This window comes from Neofelis nebulosa, chromosome 8 (genome assembly GCF_028018385.1).
Source record: "Neofelis nebulosa isolate mNeoNeb1 chromosome 8, mNeoNeb1.pri, whole genome shotgun sequence".
Classification (NCBI taxonomy): domain Eukaryota; kingdom Metazoa; phylum Chordata; class Mammalia; order Carnivora; family Felidae; genus Neofelis; species Neofelis nebulosa.
Window position 1 is genome coordinate 29,097,155 of NC_080789.1, and position 14,484 is coordinate 29,111,638.

The following is a 14,484-nucleotide window of genomic DNA, read 5'->3' on the forward strand; positions in this document are numbered from 1 at the left end:
GCTGAATTTTATAGCTTCGTCTATGCCAAAGAGATTTCCAACAGAAAGCACCCTGGTAAGCCTAATTATTACTCCACATATGGTACATGGCATCATAAGCTATTTTTGAGGCTTTGGGAAACAGAGAGCCAAGTGACGACCACAACAGGGCGTGCTGAACAATTTTAACTCTGAATCTAACATCCCTAGTTGGCAGAGCATAAGACACAAAATGCTGCTTCAGCGATCCGTCTCTCACATATTTAATTTGAGGGCAAATAATTTAGTTAAAATTTACGGGGTGGGGTGGAGAAGGGAGTGATATACAAGAAGTCAGGATAGTGCACCTAGAGTCAGGGAAGATTGTTCTTCAGAATATCACAGCCGTTATTAGCAAGGGCAGGTTTCATCTCATACTTTAAAATCATGTCAGCGTTTATGACTTTAGCCTTCATTGAGGGAAAGATGCATAATCTGAGTTAGAAGGCAGCTGAAGTTGAACATTAAAAAATTTTTGCTCTCGAATGTGTTAGGCTGTTGCATAAACAAAATAATTTGGGGAGAATGAACTCAGAGAAACATGGAAGCCCTCACCCATTTATCGGAGTTGCCTGTATGCCTTTAACTGATTATGTTTGAAAGGTTCTTCAGAGAAAGAATTAGACATTAAAGAAAGAGGGCTATTTTATACTTACGACTTCAGTGTGTCCGTCCAGTGAGAACTATTCCTAAATCAGTTATGTGGATATCTCAACGTGGCTTCAGATACATTCAGGCATCCTTCTACCTCCATCCCTGAAACATTTTAAGTCAATCTTGTCTATTGTTTAGTTGCAGAATCTTTTGCTCAGAGATCATTATGACACTGGAGGGGGCATGCCCATAATGCCTGGGACACTTACAAGGCATTCACACATATTGAATGATAATTATGCTTACATCTCCCACCATCTTTTGTTGGATCTCTAAAGCCTTTGATTCTACAAGTCTGAGAAACTTAGCAGATTCCTGGCACCATTTCCCTCTGGTTTTAGATAAAAGTAAGAATTTCCTTCTCTAGCAAAATTAAGGGATATGGCTTTCCAGTTTTCCATTCTAAATATTAAAAAAAAAAAAAAAAGGACACTGCTTAAAGTTAAGGATTGTCTTCACTAGGGCAGAGTCATTGGGAGCAAATAATCAATATTCCCAGTAGATCTATATTCACGAGCAAGGCCAAAAGAGAATCATGACATCAGCATTTTGGGTGGCTTTTTATTCTTTTGTGGTTATTTCATACTGTTTTAAAACAAAATCAGATATACTTTACTTACTTTATTTAAATATACCAGTTAACAAACGAGGAAAACCAAATCCAGGTTTTAATCCCGCCTTATTTGTATTTGTCAGATGAATGATTTATAAACCTCTGTGGCGTAAAACTTCTAAGCATTATAAGATTGGAACAGCTTCATTTTTTCTTTTGAGAATGAACTAGAATTACTGTTCTTTAAATCTGGCCTCTCTTGTTGCTTTTGCTGTTTCCTCCAAAAGGTGGCGCTTGTGTAACCTTTTTCTTCCTCAGGGTGCAGAGCGCCTGGGGAGCCAGAGGGACCAGAGTGCATTTTCAGAATTGTTTTCCTTTGACAAACTCCAAGTAGCCACTTCAAAAATCTGCATTTTTGTAACTGCAGGTCCTTTATGTGCAAAGAACCCTTCACATAAGAATTAGTCTGATTTTGTGAAAGAAAAACATGCTTCCTGTCTTGGTTTGGTTTAAACCTTAGAGTTCTTTAACCCAAGTTTATTTAATAACGTCCTTCTTTCCTTCTGATCTTTGACTAAAGTTCTAATTTTTTTTGATAACCTTGATCCATTGGAAGTTGTCTTCCTTCATTAGAATGCAGAAGCAACACACAAGTATGTCTGGACTATATCTAAACAAACCTTTCTGACAGCATAAATCAAGAAGGATCAATCATTCAGACAGGAGAAATCTTTTGAACTGTGGACGGACAAGGCGAGTGAGAGGCACAGAGGGAAAAGGAAAACATGTCGGAGAGATCCTGATGATGAGACAGGAATTCACAGATGAGACTTGAAATCAAACATGCAAGTGCTTCCCAGCAGTTCATGTAAATTTGCTTCCAGTCCCCGCAGCTGAAATGAAATTTAAACACAATCTAATGAAGTCCAACACTTCATTTTACAGATGAGAAAACCGAGTCCCAGAAAGGTAAAGGAGTGTGTTCCATGGAGCAAACCGAATTCTGTTTCTATTTCTGGTGACAGGATGCAATGCCATATTGAAGAGATGTGTTAAGTTGCAAGTCATAGAAAATCAAAATCTTAAGATAGTTTTGAAAATTGGAGTCCTTATAACAACTGTTCTTTGTGTCAGACACATATTATTTTGAGCCACTATGCTGTCTCAGAAGCTTTCCTCCGCTCCATGCAGGGATATGATCATTCGTTGGCCCCGTAAGTTACAGATCTGTGCCATCCCATACAGTAGCCATCAGCCACATATGACTATTTAATTGAATTTTAAGTTAATTAAAATTAAGTGAAAATAAAAATTTAGTTCTTCCGTTACTCTAGCCACATTTCAAGTACTCAACAGCTACATGTGGCAAGAGGCTGCTATATTGGAGGGGCACACATAGAAGTTTCCATCGTTGCTGAAAGTTCTCTTAGGCGGTACTGTTATGGATCACCATTCAGAGCATGAAGAGAGTAGAACAGTCAGGCACATAGTGTGATGGGCTAATCCAGGGTGTAGCATCTGAAAGTGTGTATCTTATGGGGCGCCTGGGTGGCTCAGTTGGTTAAGCATCTGACTTCAGCCTAGGTCATGATCTCGCCATTCCTCTGACAGCCCCTCCTGAGTTCAAGCCCCTCCTCTGACAGCTCAGACCCTGAAGCCTGTTTCAGATTCTGTGTCTCCCCCTCTTTCTCTGTCCCTTCCCCGCTCACACTCTGTGTCTCTCTCTCAGAAGTACATAAACATTAAAAAACATAAAATAAAAGTATGTGTTTCATAATCTATGGGTCCCTAAACAACTTCTCAGCCAGCTATGGAAAACCAGCAGGTCTATGGTTTTTTTGACTTCTCCAGCCCTCTTTCTCCTCCTACTTATGCCTTCTCTAATATTCTCCTTGTTTTTTGAGTGTTTTATAATCTTGTGGGTACCTTATTTATTCCTTCTTGTGTGCATGATTCGCTTCCATTCCACAATGTCCAGTGGATGCGTACCGTGTGACAGACGTTGCACTTACATAACAAAAAGGAAACATCAGATGCTCAGTCATCACTGAGTGGGTCGGGAGGAAAATACGTGTCCAGAGCCCAATCCGCACAGGGACTGAACTTCTCAGACCATTCGAACTGGCGAAAACGAGAATTATGAGCAAAACTATGTAGACCAATAGACGGAAGCTTATTTCGAGGGGTTTAGTGACTTGCCCAAAATAATACTGATGGTAAAAAAACAAAAAAACAAAGTGTCCTCAGACTGGAATCCATGTCTTTTTACATTGAGTCCAGTGTTTTTCTCTAATCCATTAACGTCCCAGCGTAGAGACTGATTTACGCCAAATTCATAGTTTCTTTTGATATCTGCCCATGAATCATCAAATAAGTTGTGTCTTGCATATATTGACATTCTTTCTTTTTAAGCCCAATTTTCTCAATCTCTTTGAACAAAGGCAGACTTATATTTGCATGGGCTTTTCTTTGGAGCCCTTAGCTAAGTGCTTCTAAAAGGTCCTCGTGTTGAATTGATCTGTGCTTGATGTTTTACCAATACTTTGAACTCTTAAGTGTTGACAGAGTTTAAATGTGAATTAAACAAGTGCTCTTTCTATTAATAGAAAGGATATGTATATTTTTTATCAACTGGCAGATGAATAAAATCACCTCGTTTGCAGGCAGTCAAGACGACGTGGGTAGTGTGCAGCTCTTCAGGTTTGGTACTTCCCACGACCGTCTGTATAACAGTGTGATTCATTCAGGGACACCTAAATCCAGATGCTATTCGAACTCTAGGTCTTGTATAGATTTTCTCATTCAGTGGCACTCGCGTGGAGATTTGACCACACCACCCCATCAGTCAAGTGGCTTTAACTGGGCCAATTCTTGTCTCTGTACCACATTCTTTGGAAGTGCTTCACCCATACCACGTGCTACTCAGTACGAAGGCTGGTATGCTAGATACTTTCCCCACACATACAAGTTATCGGTCAAATATTAATTTTTATGTTTTGGTGAAGTCTCCAATATCCTGTGTCGCTCGAACTTATTTTAATCGCAAATTGTATCATAGTGGGATGGTAGTGCGTGTATTTATAAAATGAACCTAGTTAGAGATTGTCCTTATCTTCATCCGTAGACACTTTCGATAACCTATGGTGTTTTCTGATCCTATCCATCAAATTTGCCATACAAGATTTCCCTGACTGAAATTTTCCTAATCTTTCATAGAGCATGACCTGATGATTCCATTATCTTTTTTCACTTTGTCATACTCTCCTGCCAAAACAAATAAAACAAAACAAACTAGCAAAAGTTCTCTCTAGGATGATTTTTCCACTTTTAAGTGCCTCACACCCCTTTCTGTCCAATCCATCAATCCAAAGAGTCTTTTCTTTCTTTCTTTCTTTCTTTCTTTCTTTCTTTCTTTCTTTCTTTCTTTCTTTCTTTCTTTCTTTCTTTCTTTCTTTCTTTCTTTCTTAATGTTTATTTATTTATTTTGAGAGAGAGAAGGAGAGAGAGTGTGTGTGTGCGTGAGCAGGACAGGTGCAGAGGGAGAGAATCCCAAGCAGGCTCCACACTGTCAGTGAAGAGCTTGTCACAGGGTTTGATCTCACAACTGTGAGATCATGACCTGAGGCGAAATCAAGAATGCAATGCTTAACCAACTGAGCCACCCAGGCATGCCAAGAGTCTTTTCTTTCTTACCTACAATTGATTTGTTTCCCTCTTTCAAGGCTTTCCTCTAGTATCTCAGAATTCAAAGATTCTCATAACCAACAATACTGTTCATGTGTTTTAAATACACTCTTCTTTGCATAAGAAAGTACATTTATACATTGAATCATATATACTGGTCAGTGTCAAGAAATAAATTAACGTTTTCATAACACAATACTCCCTAGCTTTGTGACTTTGGGCAAGTAACTAACATTCTGGTCTCTAATGTTCTCGTCTGAAAAATTACGTAAAAGTATATAATAAAAAGAATTTAATACAAATTATAATAAAAATATAACAAAAAAACACAACAAAAAGAATTATCTTTTTAAAATTGAATTCTTTTTAAAGAATTTTTCTTTTTAAAAAGAAATAAAAATATTGCTAGTATTCTGTTTCTCTCAGTCATTTGTCTTTGAAAAGGATCTGTTAAGGAAAACAGTACCTCGCAATTTTATTCCCTAATAGCTGTGTGACAGAGAATAACTCAATATATTCTTTTCTAGAATTTGTTATCACTAATGAAAGTAATTTGAGAAAAGTTTTTTGGCCGAAGATAAAATTTGTCATTTTCTTGAGGATTTTTATGACTCTCTGCTAGTAAGAATGGAGCTGGATATTTTGCAAGATAAATAAATCCTGAAACGAACTACAAATAAAGAAAAAAAAACCTTTTTTAAAAAAATTTTTTATTTAGAAAAAAAACTTTCATACGTTCAGCTTGAAAGTAGTTTTGTGTCATTAAAATGTATCCCAGTTAATATTACATAGCATTAGAAAACTCCACCATATTCTTGAATAATCCACATCTGGAAATTGGCTGCACACTGAAAATGACATTTGTACTGATTTTGGCTGGAATCGTTTGTATTTGTTCTGTGGCTTGGGAATCTCTCCATCCAGGGAAGGAGCACAGAGCTGACTTTCTCCTGGTCATTTCTGCAATACACACACCTCTCTCTCATAGCCACAGCACACTTTAACTAGATGACTTGGTTTTTGTTTTTTTGTTTTTTTTGTTTTTGTATCTTGATCTTACTATTTCAAGGACATTTTGTATACAACAGACAAATTCTAAATCAGAGTGATTCCTTGAAAAATATTTTAGAAACCAAAATAGACCATCACTTTCTAGACTTTTCTTTTAAATATTTTTTTAATGTTTATTTATTTTTGAGAGACAGAGTGTGAGCAGGGGAGGGGCAGAGTGAGAGACAGAGGGAGACACAGAATCTGAAACAGGTTCCAGGCTCTGAGCTGTCAGCACAGAGCCCACGTGGGGCTCAAACTCACAAACTGGGAGATCATGACCTGAGCCAAAGTCGGACGCTCAACCGACTGAACCCGCCAGGTGCCCCTACACTTTTCTTTTAAATAAAAGTTACTTACGTGGTCTATCTACTAACTACACACTAACTTAATCTTGCTGTGGCCCCAGCTCAAATCTCAGGTATTCCAATGAAACCTTGCTCTTGTTTGGGTTCATGTTATGAACACTTAAAGCACATGTCGTTCATTGCCATAAGTGCCCCTCAGTATGACTCTATTGTCCACAGAGAAAATGTTAGATCCTGAAGTACATGAACTATTTATGTGTCCTTGACATGAGCAAAGCACCAGCCAGACTGTAATACTTCTCCCCAATATATAAATTTAATAAAATTATATCACACAAAAATTACTTCTGACAAATTAGTCTTGAGCAACCCAAACCAATAAGTGGAGAAAAAGAACAATTAACATAAACAATTTGCTTTTATCAATTTGACCACATAACTTTGTATTCAGTTGGCATGTAATCACTACTTACTGATTTGCCGTGAAAGACCTTTGCTCCTTTCTGATTCTATGTTTGCCAACATGCAGTTTATATTTATCATGCATTTTGTGATATTACTAGTCATACAAAAGGACTGTATGAGAATTGAACTCATTTGAAAATGACAAATAGTTTATACTAGATCATCATGTGAAAGTAAATGGCTTCCATTATTTTATAAAATGACTTTAACGTTTTGCATCTATGGATTATGGTCTGATAATTACAAATCTGAGCCTGAGAGAGTTAGCAAACTGCTTTTCTGATATTATTTAAATAGCAAAGATTTTTATGCTATCCTGTCTCAAATTTAAGAATGTGGAGTCACTGTATTCTGAGGTTTCTTCTCAACAGAACTCACTGGAAATTCAAGGGATAGTGGAAACTATAATTTTGCTGTAGCTTGAATTTGCCCAGATTAAAGGCAGGACAAACTTCAGAACAAACTTTCCTCTGGCTAAATTTCAGTATGACTCTAGGCCAAATACTTTTTTTCCCTCTGTAAAATAATTTTTTTAAAAAAGGTTTTTTTTAAATAAAAAAGTTGTTGTTTTCATTGAAAATGATTTTCATTCATCTTCTCATAATTATGACAAATTTCTCTAATCTGACATTTTTAGACATTTTGAACTCTAAGCCTTTTCATGAAAATTTTGTTTCATTTTTATTTTTCAAAACCCTCTAAATCACCTAGAATTAGGACTGAGGATTAAAGAATTTCCCACCACAGCCATCAATAGATCTGTTTAACGTCAACAAACAAGCAATGGATGAATGGATAAAATGACTTTGACAAATTCTTTTATTTACAGGCAATAAAAAATAGAGACATTGTCTTTTATTTCGATGAATATTTATATCCTTAACATAAAGTGAAGTCATGGAAACATGCCCATCTGTTTATTTTTTAAAATCTGTGGTGTCAACAGTTTGGAAGTTTCCAGTAAAAAAAAAAAAAAGGAATGAAGGCATTCTTGTGGGATGTAGTCAAATCAAGGAATTCTATCCAAATGTTGGAAACAGACAAAAATTTTGGCATATTTGCCAGAAAAGTTTGTATCAAGCTTTTCATTTTTATAATTTAAAAACACCCTTTTAACTGATCTATACATATCGATATGTGTGTGTGTATGTGTGTGTGTGTATATATATATATATATAATTGGAAGCAAAGTACTAAGGAGATTCCATGTTGTTTAATAGTTGTGAAAGCCTAGATGACATGAAACACAATTTAGAAGCTGACAGTATGGATTAGCCACCAGCATGAGAGGAAGGTATTGAAATGGGGAAGAATCTCCCTTATCGGAGTATCACTTACTGGGACTTGGCTAGGAACGTAACACTAGAGAATAGCAAAAAAGCACGTTTGGTTGTTCTTTCTTTGTTCCTTTTTGCCTGTGTTCCATCCTGCTCTACCCCATCTGGGTCTTAGAAGGTTAATTTTTGAAAACTGCCTCTCTGTGGCTCCCTTGCCAGCCAGCCTCTGCTTAGAAGCAGCCAGTGGACTGAGAAATGAAGGCAAAAGGAGAGTTAGTGGCCACTTCTCCCTTCTCCCTCCCTCTATAGGCACTAGTCCTAGGTAGTAAGCACGTTCCTCTTCCCCACCAGGAAACCCCTCCTTTGCAATTCTAATTCTCAGTGAACTCTGATAACACCATTTCTTCCTCTTGTCTCTTTAGTCCTATGGGTGGAAACAACTTTCCACTGTTGCTAGTCTCTGGGTGCCCCAGTACCCCTGTTTGTTCCTTTTACATGTCCCCACATGTGATCAGGACCACAATCCATAAAAATAACTTTAGCGTTTATTTTTTAAATTTTATTTAAATCCGAGTTAGTTAACATAGAGTGTAATAATGGTTTCAAGAGCAGAATTTAGTGATTCATCACTTACATAGAACACCCAGGGCTCATCCCAACAAGTGCCCTACTTAATACCCATCACCCATTTAACCCATCCCCCCCCACCTCCTTCCAGCAACCCTCAGTTTATTCTATGTATTTAAGAGTCTCTTATGGTTTGCCTCCCTCCCTGTTTTTATCTTGTTTTTCTTTCCCTTCCCTTAGGTTCATCTGTTTTGTTTCTTAAGTTCCACATATGAGTGAAATTATATATTTATCTTTGACTGAGTTATTTTGCTTAGCATAACACAGTCTAGTTTAATCCATGTTGTTGCAAATCGCAAGATTTCATTCTTTTTGATTGCCAAGTAACATTCCATTGTGTATATATATCACATCTTCTTTATTCATTCGGCAGTTATTAACATTTGGGCTCTTTCCATAATTTGGCTATTATTGATAGTACTTCTTTTTTTTAAATTTTTTTTAACTTTATTTTTGAAAGAGAGACAGAGTGTGAGTGGGGGAGGAGCAGAGAGAGAGGGAGACACAGAATCTGAATCAGGCTCCAGGCTGTGAGTTGTCAGCACACAGCCCGATGGGGGGCTCGAACTCACGAACCGTGAGATCATGACCTGAGCTGAAGTCGGATGCTTACCGACTGAGCCACCCAGACACCCTGATAGTACTTCTATAAACATTGGGGTGCATGTGCCCCTTCAAATCAGCATTTTTAAATCTTTTGGATAAATACCTAGTAGTGCAATTGCTGTGTTATAGGGTGGTTCTATTTTTAACTTTTTGAGGAATTTCCATACTTTTTCCAGAGTGGCTGAACAGTTTGCATTCCCACCAGCAGTGCAAAAGGGTTCCTCTTTCTCCACATCCTCACCAACATCTGTTGTTCTCTGAGTTGTTAATGTTAGCCATTCTGACAGATGTGAGGTAGTTTCTCATTGTGGTTTTAATTTGTATTTCCTCTATGATCAGTGATGTTGAGCATCTCTTCATGTCTGTTAGACATCTGGATACCTTCTTTGGGAAAGTGTCTGTTCATGGGTGCTTGGCTGGCTCAGTCAGTTGAGCGTCCGACTTCAGCTCAGGTCATGATCTCACAGCTCCTGAGTTCAAGCCCTGTGTCAGGCTCTGTGCTGACAGCTCGAAGCCTGGAGCCTGCTTCGGATTCTGTGTCTCCCTCTCTCTCTGCCCCTAACCCACTTGCATTCTGTCTCTGTCTCTCTCAAAAATAAATAAACATTGAAAAAAAGAAGTGTCTGTTCATATCTTTTGCCCATTTCTTCACTAGATTATTTGTTTCTTGGGATTTAAAAGTAGATATGGTCACAATATGAGAAGCAAAGTTGTGCTTTGTTTATTGTCTCATGGACTGTGGGAATATGATGAATTATTAAGTCACTTAGATAAGTATTCACTATGAATATTAAAAACTAATTCATTTTCGGGGCGCCTGGGTGGCGCAGTCGGTTGAGCGTCCGACTTCAGCCAGGTCACGATCTCGCGGTCCGTGAGTTCGAGCCCCGCGTCGGGCTCTGGGCTGATGGCTCGGAGCCTGGAGCCTGTTTCCGATTCTGTGTCTCCCTCTCTCTCTGCCCCTCCCCCGTTCATGCTCTGTCTCTCTCTGTCCCAAAAATAAATAAAAAAATAAAAAACGTTGAAAAAAAAAATTAAAAAAAAAAAAAAAACTAATTCATTTTCATTACTGGATAAATAATACATAACATAGAAAAGTTAAATAGAAAAGGAAGTAATAATTAACCTTACTGATTAATTACAGTGTGTTAGCTGCATCCCCATGAGGTAGGCACTGTTATCGTCCCATTTTAAAATACAGGACTCAAACTATTGCCGGGTGAAATGACTCATATAAGGCTATGCAACAATGGAATGGCTGAAGGAGAAGTTGAACTGAGGCAGATTGACTCTCAAGCTTTCACTCTGAATCACTAAACACTAGTACCTCTTGGAATGGAATGAAGAAATGAGAGGAAATGGCATTTATTATCTACTATGTTCCAGGGAGTGCACGAGATGCTTCCATATGTACTACCTCAGAACCGCCCTTTCAGAAATAGGTGACACTGTCAATCATTCTGTTACGGGAAAGCCTGTCTTTCCTGAGTTTCTGTGACACCACACCCTACTCTGGCTTTCCTCCTTTCTGGCTATTCTTTCATTTTCCTTTGCTTGCTCTTTCTTCTCTAGTCAACCTTTAAATGTGCAAGCATTTTGAGTTTCCTTCTTGCTTTTGTTCTTCTTGGTTGAGTGCATCTAATGAAGTGGCTTTAAAATGCCAGTATATGCAGATGACTTTGGAGTGCGTGGGTGGCTCAGTCCGTTCAGCATCAGGCTCTTGATTTCCGCTGAGGTCATGATACCGCGGTTTGTGAGATCAAGCCCTAGGTCAGGCTCCACACTGCCCCTTCTCTGCCCCTCCCCCACTCATGCCTCTGTGTGTGTGTGCACACGCGCGTGCACATACTCTCTCTCTCTCTCTTTAAAAATACGTAAACTTTAAAAAAATAAAATGCCAGTGATATGCAGATGACTTTGATGTTTCTATTTCTAATTCGTATCCTCTCCTAAACGTTAACCTGTATGTCCAACTGCCTCCTGGTCATCTCCCTTTGGGTGTCCAGTAAGCATCACAGACTTAAGACAGCCAAGTGACAATGCTTGATTCATTTCTCCAGACTGCTTCTCTCTTTGTCATCTCCATTTCCTTAAATAGCACGATTATCTATTCCAACTAATCAAGTTAAACATTGAGGAATTATCCTGGAATATTCATGCTTTCCTTCCCCTAATATCAATGCCTTCAGTCAGCTCCCTATGCCGAGATCCAAGCCTCTCCCTGCCCACAACCATCATCTTTGGATCCATTCACTGTGATAGTTTCTTCACCGATCGTGCTGTTGCCAATCTTTCTCTCCTTCAAGGCTGTCTACTTATGGCTTCCAAAATGATGATTTTAGGCATGTCGTGCCACTTTACTGCTTAAAACTATTGGTTTCCAAACAAAATGCATTCTGACTTCTTGCATAGGATCAAAACCTTACTTAAGCTGGTTTCTGTTGAATGAATGGATCCTATTAGCTACTCTACCCCCTTGAAAAGATGGTACATTAATTTATTTATTCCTGCAAATTATATACACACCCATTTTTTTCTCTCAAGGAATATAAACTTCTTGGTCAGGACGATATTGTCATAAACTCTGTGTTGATAGATAGAAGACAAAGACAGCAGTTTTGTTCAAAACCTAGTAACAATTTTTCCTTGGCTTATCCCCAAACAGTTCCCAAAGAGCTCTTAAGTATAAAATGAAAGGAAGGCAGACATTTTATATCAATGTTTAAAATGAATTTGTTGAAGAAATACGCTTTTTATTGGCATCGTCTTAATTCGACATTGTTAAATAATGATGTTATTTAACAATAACAGTGTTGATAATTTTTAATCAGTTGGGGGATTTATAATTGAAAAAACCCATACCAAAGAATTGAATCATTTACACATATGGTTATGATCAATATTCTCCTTACAAAAAATAATTTCCTATCAAGTGGTTTTGATTCACACTGGGAGGAAAGAACACAAAGATTTGTGTTAATAATTCAATGATTGACATGCAACATGATACATGCATTCTACTAAGCCAGACATCCAAGTGATATGCCTCCATAGGAATTCCATCTTGTCCATGGTGGGAAAGAAATACATTACGGATAATGACTCTGAGGAGTGCCTGGGTAACTCAGTCGGTTAAGTGTCCGACTTCAGCTCAGGTCATGATCTTGCAGTTCCTGAATTTGAGCCCCGTGTGGGGGTCTGTGCTGACAGCTCAGAGCCTAGAGTCCGCTTTGGATTCTGAGTCTCCCTCTCTCTCTGCCCCTTCCCTGCTTGTACTCTCCCTTTCTCTCTCTCTGTCTCTCTCTCAAAAGTAAATAAACATTTAAAAAATTTTCAAAAAATAATGACTCTGAAATTGCCAGAAATTTAGTTTACTGCACAACTTGCTGCTTTGACAATGGTGAGTGTATTAATATGTTGTTCCAAGTTAATCTTTTGTACAACTATTTCCTTTTTGTGCCCAAAGAAATCACAAAGGGAATATCTGATCCTGTTTATTCCAAATAAGTAATGAATCAAGCTTTATTTTCTTTCTTGCCTTGTAAAACTATTGCCAAAAGAAATTACTACCAGTAAGAAGAAAAGAAATTTGGTCCTTAAAACAATTCAAATTGAAGACTATGTTAGATTTTACTTAGGTTTTTATTCCAACGTGCCAAGTTGATATCTTCATCTACATTCACTCAGGGACACTTTCAATAATAAGTATTTTTATGTTTATTTTTAAAAATAAAGATACAGATGCGATGGTAAAAATGTGCAAATATATAGACAGTGACCATAATTTTATGGGAGTGACTCTCTTATATGACTTATAAAGTGATCCTGATGAAAATTCCCAGGAAGTGTTTCAAAAATGTCTTGAGCAATAGAAACATCATTGTATGACATCTCCCCCACTGACTGTTATGGAAGACAGCAGCTATTTCTATGTGTATATTCTGCTAAAATTATAATTTTTTAAATTATATCTAATGCTTGATCATTTTTCCCTTTGTCCTTAACATGACAGCCATTTGGCTCTGCCCTACTTTTCTGTACTTCTCAAATGTTTTTTTAATGAGATACATCACAATCAGTAATGATTCATGTGGTTGTTTGCTTTTGGATAATTTCCTCTCCTTCCTCTGATAAACTCTGAAATAGATTTGAGAACATTGAGTAATGGCAGAATTGGATATGAACCAAGACCAATTAGATGTTTAAAAATTATAGTGCTGCCAATCACATAGGATTGATCTTTCCCGGGAGTATATGCAGCTTAAAATATCCCCGAAATGAAGTTATCTCCTTTTAGTCCCTGTAATTCCTATGCAAACATTACTGAAGTCTTAACAACGTATATGTAAGGAATGAGATAGTAACTACTATTAAGCATGACTTTCATAACCCAAATTCATTTATGAGATGTTCAAGGCTGTCCTCTACTATGACCTGAAGGGAAAAGGGAAAGGCCTTAGTTTTTTGTGGGTGGTGATTAAAAAACAAAACACAAAAAACACAGGTCTGAGGGAAATGGTGAGGCCCAACACTGAGAAGGCCAGCAGAGTCATGGCAGAGTGTTTCCGTTTTCAGTTGAGGAGAGTTGATCCTCTGACTGACAAAGACACTCTCCTTGATCAAACTTCAGTCAGGTTCCTTTAAGCCCTCTTCTCAACTAGGCCTCATCCTTGGACCTTGTCCTTGGGCCTGTCTAGCCCAGTTTTTGCAAGAATCCTGCTAGGTCAATTTAGGGAGAGTCCCCAGCCCTGGGATCTGACCACGCTTGATATCTAATCATATTCTTCATCCCTTTCCATCCCTCAGATGACAGCTGATTATCCTGGCCTGTCTTCAGCAAGAATCCCCCCTACCTTGATGTCTTCTCTTAGTGATTTTTCATCCACCAATCCCCCTCATCTACTCATTGGCTATAAATCCCCAGTGTTCTAGCTGTACGTGGAATTGAGTCCAGTCCTAGACTGAAGGCTCTTTTCTACTGTTGCAGCAGTCCCTGAATAAAATCTGTTTTTATCACTTTCAACTTCTATCTGGCTCTGTATTTTCTGAAGATCTCATGTATCTTTGAAAAGAAGGTGGGACAATACGTTGCTAGTAATGAGTATGAGTGAGAGAGTGGCAGAAGAACCAAAAGAGAGAGGAAGGTCTGTTGCTGTTCACCAAGCCAAAGGTCAAATATACTCCAAGTGTCTGTGCCACAAATGAATGGAACCTCTCTGAGTTCCTCCACAGGGATGGAGTT

The 14,484-nt window shown here is 38.1% G+C and overlaps 2 long non-coding RNA genes across 3 annotated transcripts in view; both read left to right on the forward strand.

Annotated features, from left to right (window-relative positions):
* The window catches only part of LOC131519107 (uncharacterized), an 85,779-nt gene that overhangs the window by 43,711 nt on the left and 27,584 nt on the right, over window positions 1–14,484 (forward strand). The gene's annotated exons all lie outside the window — the stretch shown is intronic.
* Window positions 8,167–14,265, forward strand: LOC131519110 (uncharacterized). The gene is made up of 2 exons (XR_009265470.1): window positions 8,167–8,281; window positions 14,049–14,265. It is a non-coding gene; the product is annotated as an uncharacterized LOC131519110 (long non-coding RNA).